Below are 13,537 nucleotides of genomic sequence, written 5' to 3'. Positions count from 1 at the left end.
ACCCCATCTCCTCGTGGAGCCCGGGATGGTAATGAATATTCTGGCTTCTAAGCTTTTATCTAAGGATTATGAAATGAATTTGGAGTTTAGCTTGAGGGAGTTACAGCTTCATTTTGCCTACTGGAGCTCCTTCATATCGTCGGGATAAATCGTAGGGGTTTTTTTTTAATGCTAAAATGTAAGATGAAGAATCAAAAATATATATGTGCAAAATCCCCTGGATGGGGAGGGATGTTAAGTGCAGGACTTGAGAAAAAGGGTTAATTGAAAAGAGAGCTGGGGAGATGGGGAGAAGCGATGCCTGGCTCCGGGGGAGGGGGAGAGCAGCGTTTGCACCGTTCTCTCCCGCGGGCAGCGCTGGGAGATGTGAGGTGGGAGATACAGGTTTGAGCTGGGGGAAGCAGAAGGTTGATCCTCACTCTTTTAGGTGCATCATCTGCCAAGGCAGCCGTGGTGGGGACCCACGAGCCCCGTCCCATCCCCGCAGCACGGCGGGCTGGTGCCTCTCCCCTCCTGCCTTTCTCATCTGCCACAGTAACAGCTTTCCCTTCATTTAATCCGTGCAGCTCAGAAGGCTGGAGATGAGGTGAGCTCATTTGGCATAATTATCGCATGTGTCAGGAATGTGAAATCCGAGGCAGTGCAACTGTCCTGGAGCCATCACACCTCCGACAGCCTGTCGGCTGGTGATGCTGCAAGGATGGGAAATGCACCTGCTTCCTCAAGCAGAAAATAGGCTGTTAAAAAAAAAAATGGTGAAGGCTAAACTGTTCTCGTGTTCTTTTATGTCTAGCATATGCTCCCCATCCCTGCTCTGTGCCCCCTCTGTGTGTTTTCCCCCTCGGCTCTGGTGAGCCCCTGGCCGTGGTGCCGGGTGGGTGATGCCGCCTGGGAAGGTCACGGTGCCAGAGGGCTGGGGAATGGGAACACATCTCCAAGGGACTGCTCTGCTCTCCCACGTGTCCAGCTGATTGTAGCCCTGATCATATGCCCGTGGTGGAGGTGTGGGGTGCTCTTCCTGACATGAAAAACTCCTCCTGGCGTGGAAGGGAGAGTAAAATAATGTGCTGCATTCAGGTTGTGCTCTCAGGTCAGGGACTGGAGCATCCTTGGCTGTCCTCATCCCCTCCTGCCTGTCCTGGGCAGAAAAGAACCTGTTTGTGGGAAACTGCAGCCACTATTCCATGGTCATTGTGCAAAGCAGCATGGGGCAAAAATTACAGAATGGCATGACAGAATGTGGCTGCTGTGAACAGAGGTGGGTGCCCGTTCCATTTTTGTCTGATTTCTGCCTGGATCGTTCTCTTACTCATCACTTTATCCTTTGAAAATCCCATCCTCTCAGTTATCACCCATCCCTGCTTTCCTGGCACCTGCTCTGGAGCAGTTGGACAAACCCAAACCCTGAGAGGAACAGCTTTGGTGGGTTGAGCAGTGCCCTGCAAAGCTTTGGAGCAGACTTTTCCAACCTCTCTGCCAGAGATGCCACCAGTAAGGAAACAACTAGATGGCACTGGGATGGCTGTGTCAGACAGGAGTGGGTTTCAATAGTGTGCTTGCTCTGGATCACACCCAGGAAGCAGAAGGGTGTTACCTGGCTCAGTCCTGCTCATCAACCCAGCCGAGTGCCAAAATTCACCTGCTGCTGCCTCCCCCTTCCTCAGTGAACACCGAGAAATAAATTGGACAAAAAAATAATTAACTTGCCATAAATTGGGTATTAGCATATGAATTAGAGTTTAACATATGAAAGGGCTTTTGATGCTGCATAAAATTAATACAGAGAATGACCGTAACAGAATAACAAATTACACTTTAGGAGTCGGCTCCTGTGTGATGGTGACAGGAGGGTGCCTGAGCCCGGGAGGGGGTGAGGCTGGGAGTGGGGGCATCACCTTTGACTCCCCAATATTTGGTGCAGCTCTGTGCCAGCCCCAAGCTCAGGGCTGCCTCTGCCTTATAATGCTGGGGCTGAGGAAATTCATGCAGGTAATCCCCCCCCACATTTGTGTTCTGGCACTTGCTTCTCTTTATTTGGATAAGTGGTGGTTTATTTTTGGTCCAGTGTGGTCATTATTTTACTGATGGTTAACCTGGGCTTTTTTTTTTTCCATTTGAGTTTCAAGTATCCTGGCCAGGCTGGCTGTCAGATGTTTTGATAATATACCCAGGACAGAGAGGACTTAAGACAGCTGTTGAGTCCTGTTGTGATATTGCTCAAAACAATCTGAAGATAAACTATTATTCACAGGCAAAATTTTTCTAGGACAGAGTTGAGCTGGTAAAGACTGTCCATTTATTTCCTGAGAGGGGAAGAGAAAACCAAGCTTTTATTACAATATGGGAGGTGTGAACATGATTGAATGTGGTTTGGGGAACGGCAGCTCCATGGGGTCTGTGCACCCTCCTAGACCAACCCAACTGCAAACTCAAGGTGTTGGCTTAAATTGCCTTCCCTGAAGTTTAAAGTCAACACATTTTACCTTGTACTTAGAGTGAGAATTCCACTGATGAAGAGCAGCCCACTGAAAGGCTGTAAAGTGTTTGCACGCTGTCAGGTATCATAGAATCATAGAATAGATTGGGTTGGAAAAGACCTCCAAAAGTCCAACCCCTATCCACCCAGTGCAGAAGGTCTTAGAAAGTATGAGTTGGAAAGCTTGAAGTTTTATTTTCCAGGCAAATAACCGGAAAAAACCCTCAGCATACCCCTGCAGGGAGGAGAGTGTGGTGGTGGCAGGTGCAGTGTCTGTGAGCTGATGTTCCCTGGGGGTAGTTTTGCTTTGCCACAAGAACAGTGTTCACATGGTTTTGGACACTTCCAGGGATAAGGAGTCCACAGCCTCTCTGGGCAACCAGTTCCATGTCTTCATGGCTGTTTCTTTTCTTTGGTTTTGTTTTCTTTTGCCCTTTTTGCCCGTGAGCAGAACCCCCTTAGGCTGTGTGTGTGCCTGTGACAGTAACATAATTACACCTTCCCAGCTGCTGCCTGTAAATGCTCTTGTCATGGGTGCCAATTACAATAAATGCAGATTAATTGGAATGAAATGGACAAAAAAAAAATCACTTTTTGTCTAAATATCAGCCTGGCTTCTGGGATCATTTTACACTAGTGTCTGCATTTATGACCTGTACTAGTTCACTCCAGCAGGAAAGGGACCTCAGCCTTGCAACTGGAGCAGGCTGTTGTTGTGGCTCAGGGGTTCTTTTGGGATGGGTTCTGCATCCATGAGGGATTGAGGGACCATGTTGCTGCCCTGAGCAATGAACTTTCTTTGGATGGATGCTGCCTGCTCTGGTGGGTCAGCAAGCAAACAGGAATCTGAAGAACCTTCTCTAAATTCATGTCCAGGCAGAGCAAGCCAAATAGAGACAACCAGCTCTGCCCTGAGGGTTAACCACCTGCTGCTGAAGTACTAATTGCAGTGAATTGTGTCCATCAATTTTAGCAAAGAGGGTTTGCTTCCTGCAAGGATGACAGGGGAAGGTGAGGCAGGGAGAAGCCCTGATCCTCTAAAGGATCTTTCTGCTGATCAGCTGGGATGGGAGGGCTCCAGGGACTGGTAGTGAGTGGGGCGTGACCTTCCCTCCTCAGCCTGGAACTTGCACATCTTCAGTCACCCAGGAACATCCCTTTTTCTTGGGTGCTTCTGCTCTGGTTCATACTCATGGCCCACAGCTGGCCCTTAACCCTGCTGGGAAGGGCTGAGGTGTCCGTGGCCATCAGAGGCTGCTTCTCCCGGGGTTCTCTGTAGCCACCTTGGCCAGGTTGCTGTGGTCACCACAGAAATAACCATCACTTGTGTCCCTCAGTGCCTTTCTGAGGGTCTGGATTTGCAGTGGAACCATGCCCTGACAGCACTGCAGTGGGATCATCTGACAGGCTGGGTTAAAACTTCCCTTTCCTTCCTTCAGGCAACTATTTTAATTGCAGCACTGTGATACTACTAATAAAAAGAGGGATTTCACACTCTCTCCGGCTTTAGAAATCCATTGTTCAGGCTGTTTACCTCCCTTTTTGTTCTGAGAAATATTTAATTGTCTCCTTGGACAAGGTTGTCCTCTAAATTATACTAAATTAGTGGTAATTTATGTAATTTTTTTTTCCTTCACACAATAGTGATTCGCTCTTTACAGATTGTCCTGACAGAAATCACTTTTGAGGGTGCTCAGCTCGGTGTCTGAGCAGTCCTGAAGGGACCAGGGCAACCCCAGAGCCACAGCTCTGCACCCCGAGGTGGCTCCTGGGACCTCCACTGTCCCTTTGTTCCTTCCTAGTGCCTTCAGATCCTTGGCAAGTCTGGAGGAACTGCTGCTTCTGTCACCTCCAGTTTATTTGCAAGGAAGGAGGAGCAGGTATCTCTCTAAAGTTATCTTACTTTTGCTACGTGCTTGTTCTATTTTTCTAAACTCATAATTACCCATAGTTGGGTTACCAAAGTGCTCCATGAGCACTGCAGGAAGCACCACGGCTCTGAGATACATCTTGGCGCCACTTGGTTTAAATACTGCAGCAATTAACTTTTTCAGACTTTTTAACCAACCTCCTGGTTGACTCATTTCATGGACTTGTTGGGTAAAAGATAAAAAAAAAGATAAAGATGACTAGATTTTTGTCCGAAGAAGAGCCACGGAGCTGGGGAAGGTCCTAAAGAACAAGTCACATGAGGAGAGGCTGAGGGAACTGGGGGGGCTCAGCCTGGAGAAAAGGAGGTTCAGGGGGGACCTCATTGCTCTCTACCTGACAGGAGGGTGCAGCCAGACGGGGGTGGGTCTCTTCTCTCAAGTAACCAGTGGCGGGATGAGAGGAAACATCCTCGAGTTGTGCCAGGGCAGATTTACACTGCACATTAGGAAAAATCTCTTCACCAAAAGGGTTGTCAAGCCCTAGAACAGGCTGCCCATGGGAGTGGTGGAGTCACCATCCCTGGACAGGTTTAAAAGATGTGGAAAGCACACATGTGGTGCTTTCACGTGCTGCAGACACCAGCTCATCTTCGCTGAGGAGATGCCAGTGAAGCAGGGACCCTACTCCTGCAGATGCAGCCACACCCCAGCTTAGACTTCAGGATGAAGTTCCTCTGCTTTTTATTTCTTTCCCTTTTATTTCTTTTTTCCTTGACCTCAGAGGCAATCTGGGGAGTGTCATGGGCCTTCTGGCTCTGTCCCTTCAGATCCTGTTGCCCACAATGGCATTTCTCTCCAGCCAGTTCCTGCCTGTCTCTCCCGTTGGGTGTGGTCCCCTTCCTTCTGCACCCGCCGTTCTTTATGGACAAAAGCTGACTTTAGCACAGGTCTCCTTTGATAAGAGGAAGCCTTATCCAGTCCCAGAGACAAGTGCATCCCGGGAATGACAGGAATTAGGTCAGCTCAGTGACACTTGGGCACACTGGGCTCCTCCTGCCTCCCCTGCCGTGGGGTGCTGCTGTCTGCCCTCCTCCTGCCTTCAGGGACCCCCCGGGCCAGAGCTGTGCTTGAAGGCACCCGGGTGCCCCCAGCCCTCCTGCCAGGTGAGCAGCCTGTCCTCCACTCAGCAGCCTGCCCTTGCTGCCTCCTGCACCCTCCTGCACTGAACCCCACTGGAGGCTCTTTCCCTTTTATCTCAGGGTGTCCCCAGGATGTTTTGGGACAAACGTCCTCATTTGGGGTGACACTGGGCTCTTGCCACGCTGTCAGGATGGGGTTCACCAGGCTGACAGCCACGACCACGCTGAGCTGGACGGGGCTTGTTAGAAACTGAGTTAATCCCCTGTCACTCCCCCTGTCACCCTTTGCCAGCAGCGCCACCGTAACCCACCGTCATCTTCATGATGGACCGAATCTCACTGGGAATGGGATGCAAAGTGCATCGCTACTGGGACAGCACTCCTCTCGCATCTTTGAGGTCACTGCTTGTTTTTTTGGGTGCCTGGGAGGCTGGGAGGCCAGCGGGAAGCGTGGTAGGGAAAGGAGGACGGGATCACACCACCCCCTCACCGCAACAGCATTCGCTCAGCCCCCTGACCTTTCCTACAGCTCATTAACAACAGACTGAAGAGAAGGAGGGCAGAGCCATTACAGAGCAATTTATATGTTAATGCCCAAAGTACCAAAAAAGAGCAACCCCACCGGCGTTCATTAGAAAAAAAAATATTGAATTTTCTTATGCATGTATCTGGGTTTGTTGTTGGGGTTTTTTTTGGTGTTTGTTGTTGTTATTTTTATTTTTCATTTTGGCAAGACAAAGTGCACTGTCAAACCTCCTCTTTGGCTTCTTGACTCTCCAGTTGAATCCTTGCTGCATCCAGGCACAGGTTAGGTCAGGTTTTCTCTTGTCTGGGGAGGAAAACAGGGAGGTTTTGACCTCTTGGATCCCAAACAGCCCTTCAAGAGGGACATTTCACCTCTGCTGCCCACCTGGAACACTAAAGCAAATGTCCTATGAGAGGCTTTTCTGTCCCCACACCAGTGTGATAGATCAAGGTGTTCTCATAGCCTACACCATGGGCCTCACTTTCCGTTGGAAAGGCAATCCAGAAACTTTGTCCTGAAGGGATTTCCAACAAAAGTGAGTTTACTTTTAGCTAAAACCTGAATTCTCTCTGCTGTGAGGCTTCAGCTTTCAGCTGAGGGCTGCTGCTGCAGTAGCAATAGAAACAAAGTAAACCACATATAAATTCTTAATCAAAGTGTTACCTATAATGGCCCCAAGTGGTACAGCTGGTGCTGCTGGAGAGCACATGTTGGTGCCTTTGCATATCTAAAGAACAAACTGATGTTCCCTTCTCAGCACTGTGTTGGCTCTTGTCAAGCTGAGACCACACACAGGTGAGTTTGGGGGTCCCTGGATCCCGCTGAAGGGCTCGGAAATGCCTTGTTTGTGTCATGAGCCTGGATGTAGTTTGATTTGAGGCAGAAAAGCTCAGCAAAGACTATTTCTGGACTTGAATGCAAAGTGGAAGAGCTGCCTACAGTGAAAGTTCCACCAGCGAGCGTGTCAAAATCCCAGATCCTTCTCCCAGTCCGGCATCCTTCCATCCCAGCTCCTTCCCAAAGCTGGCTGAGTCTGTGAACACCCTCCCTGCATCAGCTCCTCACCCATCAGCAGCCACCATAGTGGTTTTCACAGAGGTGTGACCCTGCAGTGGTGTGACCCTGCAGTGGTGTGACCCTGCAGTGGTGTGACCCTGCAGTGGTGGCACAGGGAGCATTTTGGCCTCCTGCTCGCTGATCCAGGGCAGCCTTGCTCATGCAGCTCCCAAAACATCCACAGTGTGGTACCTGCGTTTGGGGGCTTCCAGCTGGCTGCTGCTGCGTTTGGGGGGTGACAAAACACTTCCCCACACTCAGCATTGTGCAAATGGGTGTAAATACAACAGGACCCACCCCACCAACATAATGAAGGGGTTGGTTGCTCTGCTGGGCGTCAGCTCAAACATTTCCATCGCTCCTCTCGACACACAATGTCTGCAGATTTCCAAAACAAAAATGTCCAAAGTTTCTTTCTGCAGCTGTGCAGGGCAAAACTGTTCAAATGGGAGAGAGGGGAAAAAATGGAGAACAAGCAATGTTACAACATCACTATCAAATATGTAGGAACCTGTTTCCTGGCAGAGATGTGTTCGTTACCTCTCAGATCGCTGTATCAAACACAAGAGCTCACTCTGGGGTGCTTGTGCCCGTGGCCAGACACCCAGAGCAGGTGCACTAAGAAAATCTGTCTTTGGCCTTATCCTTTCCCCTCTTCCAAATGCCGATTTACATTTGTTTTGGTAGTTTATATCAGAGTTAGGATTAATCCTCAGCCTCACAATCAGGCAAAGAAATGTTATCCCTTTCTCCTGAGCATCAGTGAGGAGCTGAAGTGTTGGCAGCTCCTGTAGGGGATGAGTTTGCAATGAGCACATCTTGCCACACTGGGGTTTGTCTGCTGCAGCTGCAGGATCAGCCTTGGCCAAGCTGTTGGCTGTGTCTTTTGACATGGGGACATCGTGGTGGCATCAGGCATCAGTGTCCCAACAAACCATCACCATGGCTCCTGAGCTTTGGTTTAGAGCTCCTTCTCTGACCTGAGCGTGCTGAGGGCTACAGCAAAGCAGAATCACCGTCAGGAACTTCAATTTGCTTACAGGCAAATTCATCTGCTGAGAAAAGTAGCACGGGGTAAGTTAAAAACAGGTTAAACTTTGCTGTCCAGGTGTGCAGAGTCAGGTGGTCTCGCTGGAGCAGGAACAGAGGCTGGTACAGCCCCAGTATGAGCAGGAGTCAGAGCAGTGCCCAGACCTGGTGTGTTAATGAGGGATTTAATGGGGAGCCACATCAACTGGCAGCTGTTGGTTACCTGAAGGGACAGAAAACCTCATCCTGGTGCTCGTACTATACATTTTGCTGTTTCCTCATGTGCTTTGGTACCTCCCCTTGGGAAAAGAGTAGTTCTGTCAGCTCCAGCAGGAATTGTTCTAGATGCTTGGCCATCTCTTTGTTTATCCAAGATAACTGACTGGGTGGCTGGGACCTTAATCAGTACCTTCATGACCTGGCTAATTGAGAAAAAGACCCGGCTGCCAGAACTCCCAGAGACTGGGGCAGCCTGTTCCTTGTGTGCCTGTGCTGACCCACAGAAATTAGCTGAAAAACATCACCAGAGCTCAAAGAGTCCATCCCAGACAGGATGTTCAGGGTAAAAGACTAAAATAATGTTTCTTAATCATGTCATACAAGCAGCTGATAAAGAATAACACGACACAGACCTGACGTGGGGAATTCATATCTGAATGTCAGACTCCACTTTTGTTATATCCCTAATATATCTCCATTGAAGCAAGATAAATATGTTTATAATATTTCATCTTAATCTTGAGGAGATAAAAATAATGCCTGTAGGCACAATGGTGCTCCTGCTGTTTCTCCTGGCTGTTGGTCCATGGGAAGCACTGCCTCATCCCTGCTTTCTGTCCCTAAAGCTTCTACTGCACTCAGCCAAAGCTCAGCTCACCCCTCCTGTATGGAATATTAATAGAAGCCAAGTTCCTGCTCCTGTTGTCTCCAAAACAGTGACCTCCTGCAGCATCATCCCTATGCTGATGGAGGGACTGAGCCCTGGCAGGACCCAGAACAAGGAGGGAGAGGAGAGAAGAAGCCCCCAGAACGTATTTTTCCCTGCTCATTTCCTGAAGATCCAAAGTAGGTCTTGTCCCCTGCATGGTACCTCCTGGGGCAGAACAATTAATCAGTCTCTGGCTGCTGTCTACCTGGGAATTAGCTAATTTCCTGAGGATTAACCTAATTGTCTAATTATTTGTTACACTGCCTTTCCTCCCTCTCCTCATTCATTGCTTGGTTTCTTTATTTGTAAAATATCTTTAGTCTCTTTTATTTGAAGACATTCAAGAAATTTATTTTGTGGTGTATTTTTTTCCCCTGCATTTCATTTCTGAAAAGTCCTTCCTGAGCCAAACCTCTCCTCAGCCTCCCTGAGAGGAAAAACTAGGAGGTTTGGCACTTAGGGTGGGTCACCTCCCCCCTGTCTACATGAAAGGCCTCTAATCCATTTTTGTCCTTGTGTTCACCTTGCCTGACTGGCTTCTGAGACAATGTCACACACAGAAGGAATGTGACTCTGGAGAAGCTGCTGGACTAGAACACCTTGACAGGAGCTTTAGGGTTAGGGGACAAATGTGATTTTCTCTGTCAATGGGTATTTAACTCATTGAGTTTGTCCTTGCCTCCAAAGAATCTCCCTGTATGTGCAGGATCTGCTCCTGCCTCCAGGAAGTGATTGTGTGTCAACACCTTGGTCTTTATTTACAGGGGACAAAGGGTCACCCCCAACCCCACCCTTTTCAAAACAAAAACCCAAACCAAAATCACCCCCAGAGCAGCCTTTTGTGACTGTGAATGGATATATTTGGAAGTGCAGGGGTGGATTCTCCTTCCCCTATTCCAGCTGCCTTTGCAGGGGGACTTAGGTCCTTTAAAGAAGGAGACAAATTGCTGAGTCCTCTGCAGGACTTTCATGCCCTGGTCTTACTAGCTGGTGTAAGCTCCAACCAGTTAGCTCCAGGTAAGCTCCACCTGGCTTTTACATCTTTCACCTGCAATGATGTTCAGGGAGCTGGCCTAGATTTTGTTTGGGGGCTGAAATACCCCTGGTTATGTCCAGAGTTAAAAGAGAGCTAAAATATGCCTTCCTTGGTGAAAAAGGAGCGTGTGCTCTTTTCTCTCCACTTTGGTACTAGAGGGGGAGCCAATGTCAGTGGGACAGTCTGGCAAAGCTCTGCCATCACTCAGGCAGAAAGCAGCTGAATCCCTGCAGATAATAATCCTCTATTGATTTTGCCTTGTTTTTACAATCATTTGAGAATTTTCACTAAGCAGAACAAGAAAATCTTCTGATCCCCCAGAGGGTTCTCATGTTCTCTCAAGGAAATAACAACAAATGAACAAAAAACAAAGCAGAAAAATTAAACCCTTGAGTAAACCATAAATAACGGGGTAGAGCTGGCTGAGAGCACTTTGATGTTCAAATGCATCAGTTACTTGGTTTGGTTCTTTTCCCTGTGATTTTCCTGTACTTTCCTAACTTTTCATAAGCAGGATTTCAGCACCACAGTCCATCAGCATCTCTAGCCCTGCACGGTGGAGCTCATGCCAGGCTGGGCATGGGTGGGTTTTGTCTCAGAGGCTTTTGGGGGTCTGCTTTGGGGGTCATTCTTCTGGGACAAGTCTGTCTGATAAGGTTTTAGCTGTATTTTGATGAATTCCCAAAATACAGGTGTGTGTTTGCACCTTGGCTCATTGTGTGTGGCCATGCTGGACTTGGGTGTCAGGGTTGGTGAAGGCTGGAGTTCGTGCCCACATGATGGTTGCCTCTGGGGCTTCTTATGGTTTGGAGGTAACTCTGAAAAGTTCCCCATGGCATAGATAAGGGCTGTGTGTGTACATAGAACCATGGAATGGTTTGGGTTGGAAAGGTTGGAAAGGACTCATCTCTTCGCACCACCCTCACAGCAGGCAGGGATGGCACCACTAGCCCAGCCCTGTCCAACCCTGGCCTTGAACATTTCCAAGGATGGGGCATCCACAGCTTCTCTGGTCAACCTGTGCCAGGGCCTCACAACCCTCTACATGTGCCTGCACACGTGTGCTTGAGGACAGGGATCTGCACATCTCGTCCGTCTGCAGTAACAGCCAATTCCAAGTGCTGGCAACTCCCTTCTGCTGCTCAGAGCGGCCTGTTGGCTCACACACCCGGAGAAATTACAGCATTCAAAAGAAATAATTTATAAACAGCAGATGTTTCATAAACTGTGATAAAAAACCCCAACACCACAACAGACAGAAGACCAGCCCACCCAGCAAGTGTCTCGCCTTGGAAACAGGTATCTAGACAGAGCAGCTGCTGGGAATGCCAGGGGAGGGCAGCTCTGGAGCAAACCTGAGGCACACATGATGCTGAATGCCTAATAGGAGATGTTGAAGTGATACAAAGAGGGCATCTGAGGGAAATTAGGCTCATGCATTTTTTAGAAAATAGGGGGAAGAATTATATGAAGAATTGTATGAAAGAATGATATGAAACGGGGAGAGGCAAAGCGGGGAATGGGGAAGGAAGAGGGAAAAACAATAATGAAGATGAAGCAGAGCTGAGCCACCACAAGAAGCACTTTGACAGCGAGCTCTGAGTAAAGCTGGAGCCCTTTGCAGTAGCCAGGCAGGGGTAAAAGCAGGAATCCTGAGGAGGGGAAGGGGCAGCAGAGGCTGACACTGCCATGTGCCCCTTCCCGCAGTACCTTTTTGCTGCCACTCAGAAAATCTCATTTCAACATCAAAGCCTGTTTTAATTGGAGCTTTTGGTTTTCTTGATTTCATTGCTTCTGCATTTGCTAAATAATAACATGAGCATTTTCAGAAAATGCCATTCCAGTGCTTTCTAACTTGTTTTTGGACTGAAATTAGCCCTTCTTCTCCTCCTCTTCATGCATACGACCCCTGCCCAGGCAGTGGGAGCAGCCAGGAGGAGAAGGTGGACCTTTTCCTCCTTGTGCTCCAGCAGATCCAGGCAGATGGGGCAGAACAGTCATCTGGGGGGAAGAGCTGCTGGATGAAAGCCTCTGTCCATCTGTCACTCCTGGGGAGAGACACATCTCTCATGGAGCATCCATTGCATCTCCCCTGAGTCCCACCACTCCACCAGTGCCCATCATCCTCCATCTGTGTGATGTCAAGGGCAACTCCTGCCTTACAGCCTTTCCTCCATGATCCCACAGATCTCCTGCACTTCTCCAGTTCCAGCCCTTCCACACACAATCAGAAGACACCTCAGCCTCCCTAGTACAGGTCTCCCTAAGGCATTGCAGGGATGTAGCTCACCTGAAGGACTTGGCCAATTCTTTCCTAGCTGCTGATTAATCATTGTGGTTGCCCCAGAAACTCTCTGTCAGAGAACCACATCTCTCGACCAGCTTTTAGCAACCCCCCAAATTAGCCTTCAGGAGTAGCCAGAGTTGTAATTTCCTACCCACATTCATAAGTGCCTGATATTCTGTTCACCTCCTGAGTAAAGGTCTGGATGAGACAGCTGAATATCTGCTATTGCCAACTGAAAACTACTGGAAAATATAAATGAATTAGCAAGTATAGAAATGTGGAGTGAAGGAGGTCCCAGGAAGGATCCAGCCAGTCTCTCCTCAGGGAGGCTGGATCAGGTAGGTCTGGCTGGCAGGAATCTGTCCCCATCCTGTAAGGGAGTTGACAAATTTGGAAGGTGCCAGCCCAGAAAGCTTCAGTGTTCTCTCCATCTCTTACTGGTTAAGGATGGAGCTTCCATGGCTCCCAATTTGTGATTGCCACGTTGATGTCCTCTGCACTGCCTGACAGAGGAACTCACAGCAATTGTCTGGGTACAAGGCACATTAAATCTGGGAAACACAACCCTCTGCAGACACAAGTTATTTGTTATTTGTTAAAGACTTCTCATAGCTGTTCCTCCTTCCAGCTTGTGCCTCCTGGTACTTCTCCCTGTTTGCCCCTGTCTGGGAGCTGGGGAAACTCTGGGCTCAGGGACCTGGTTCCCTGTGGGATGTGTGGTGATATCCAGAGCCTGGCTTTGTGCAGCACTGCTAAACCAGCTGAAAGCAGCATGGGCATTCTGGAGGAAGGAGGCCACACTCTGGTTTAATAATAACTTGGTCTCCCTGGAGACCATCACATGCAGACAAGCTTCAGAAGGGGCTCATAAAGGACCTTACAAATTCCCCTAATTTTCACTCCCCCCTCTTTGCATGCCCCAGGTCCCAGGCACATCAGGCTGTGCATTTGCAGGTGGTTTCTTTTTTCCTAGAAAACCAGAGGATTCACACAAACCTGGTGCTGTCTCATTCTCTGAGTCAGGGCTGAGGGCTCATGTTCACACTCTTCAGTGATCATTTGTTCCCATTTCCATGAATGAACTGCTTTTTAGAGGGTCTCCTTGGAGAGGTGCTGTGCATTATAGAGAGCTCATTCAGACAGGATCAGTGTTGTCACCATTACTTACATTGTCCTAGAGTTTCAAGGT

General features: G+C 48.8%; 1 long non-coding RNA gene across 1 annotated transcript in view; it reads left to right on the top strand.

Moving 5' to 3' along the window:
• Positions 1-416: 416 nt before the first annotated feature.
• The window catches only part of LOC113948630, a 100,629-nt gene continuing 87,508 nt past the window's right edge, over positions 417-13,537 (top strand). The window contains exon 1 of the long non-coding RNA XR_003528195.1: positions 417-586. This is a non-coding gene — a long non-coding RNA (uncharacterized LOC113948630). The remainder of the gene's footprint in view (positions 587-13,537) is intronic.

This window comes from Corapipo altera, unplaced genomic scaffold (genome assembly GCF_003945725.1).
Source record: "Corapipo altera isolate COAL_440 unplaced genomic scaffold, ASM394572v1 64, whole genome shotgun sequence".
In the NCBI taxonomy this organism is placed as follows: Eukaryota; Metazoa; Chordata; class Aves; order Passeriformes; family Pipridae; genus Corapipo; species Corapipo altera.
The sequence above is the reverse complement of the archived record's forward strand: the minus strand, read 5'-3'. Positions and strand labels throughout refer to the sequence as shown.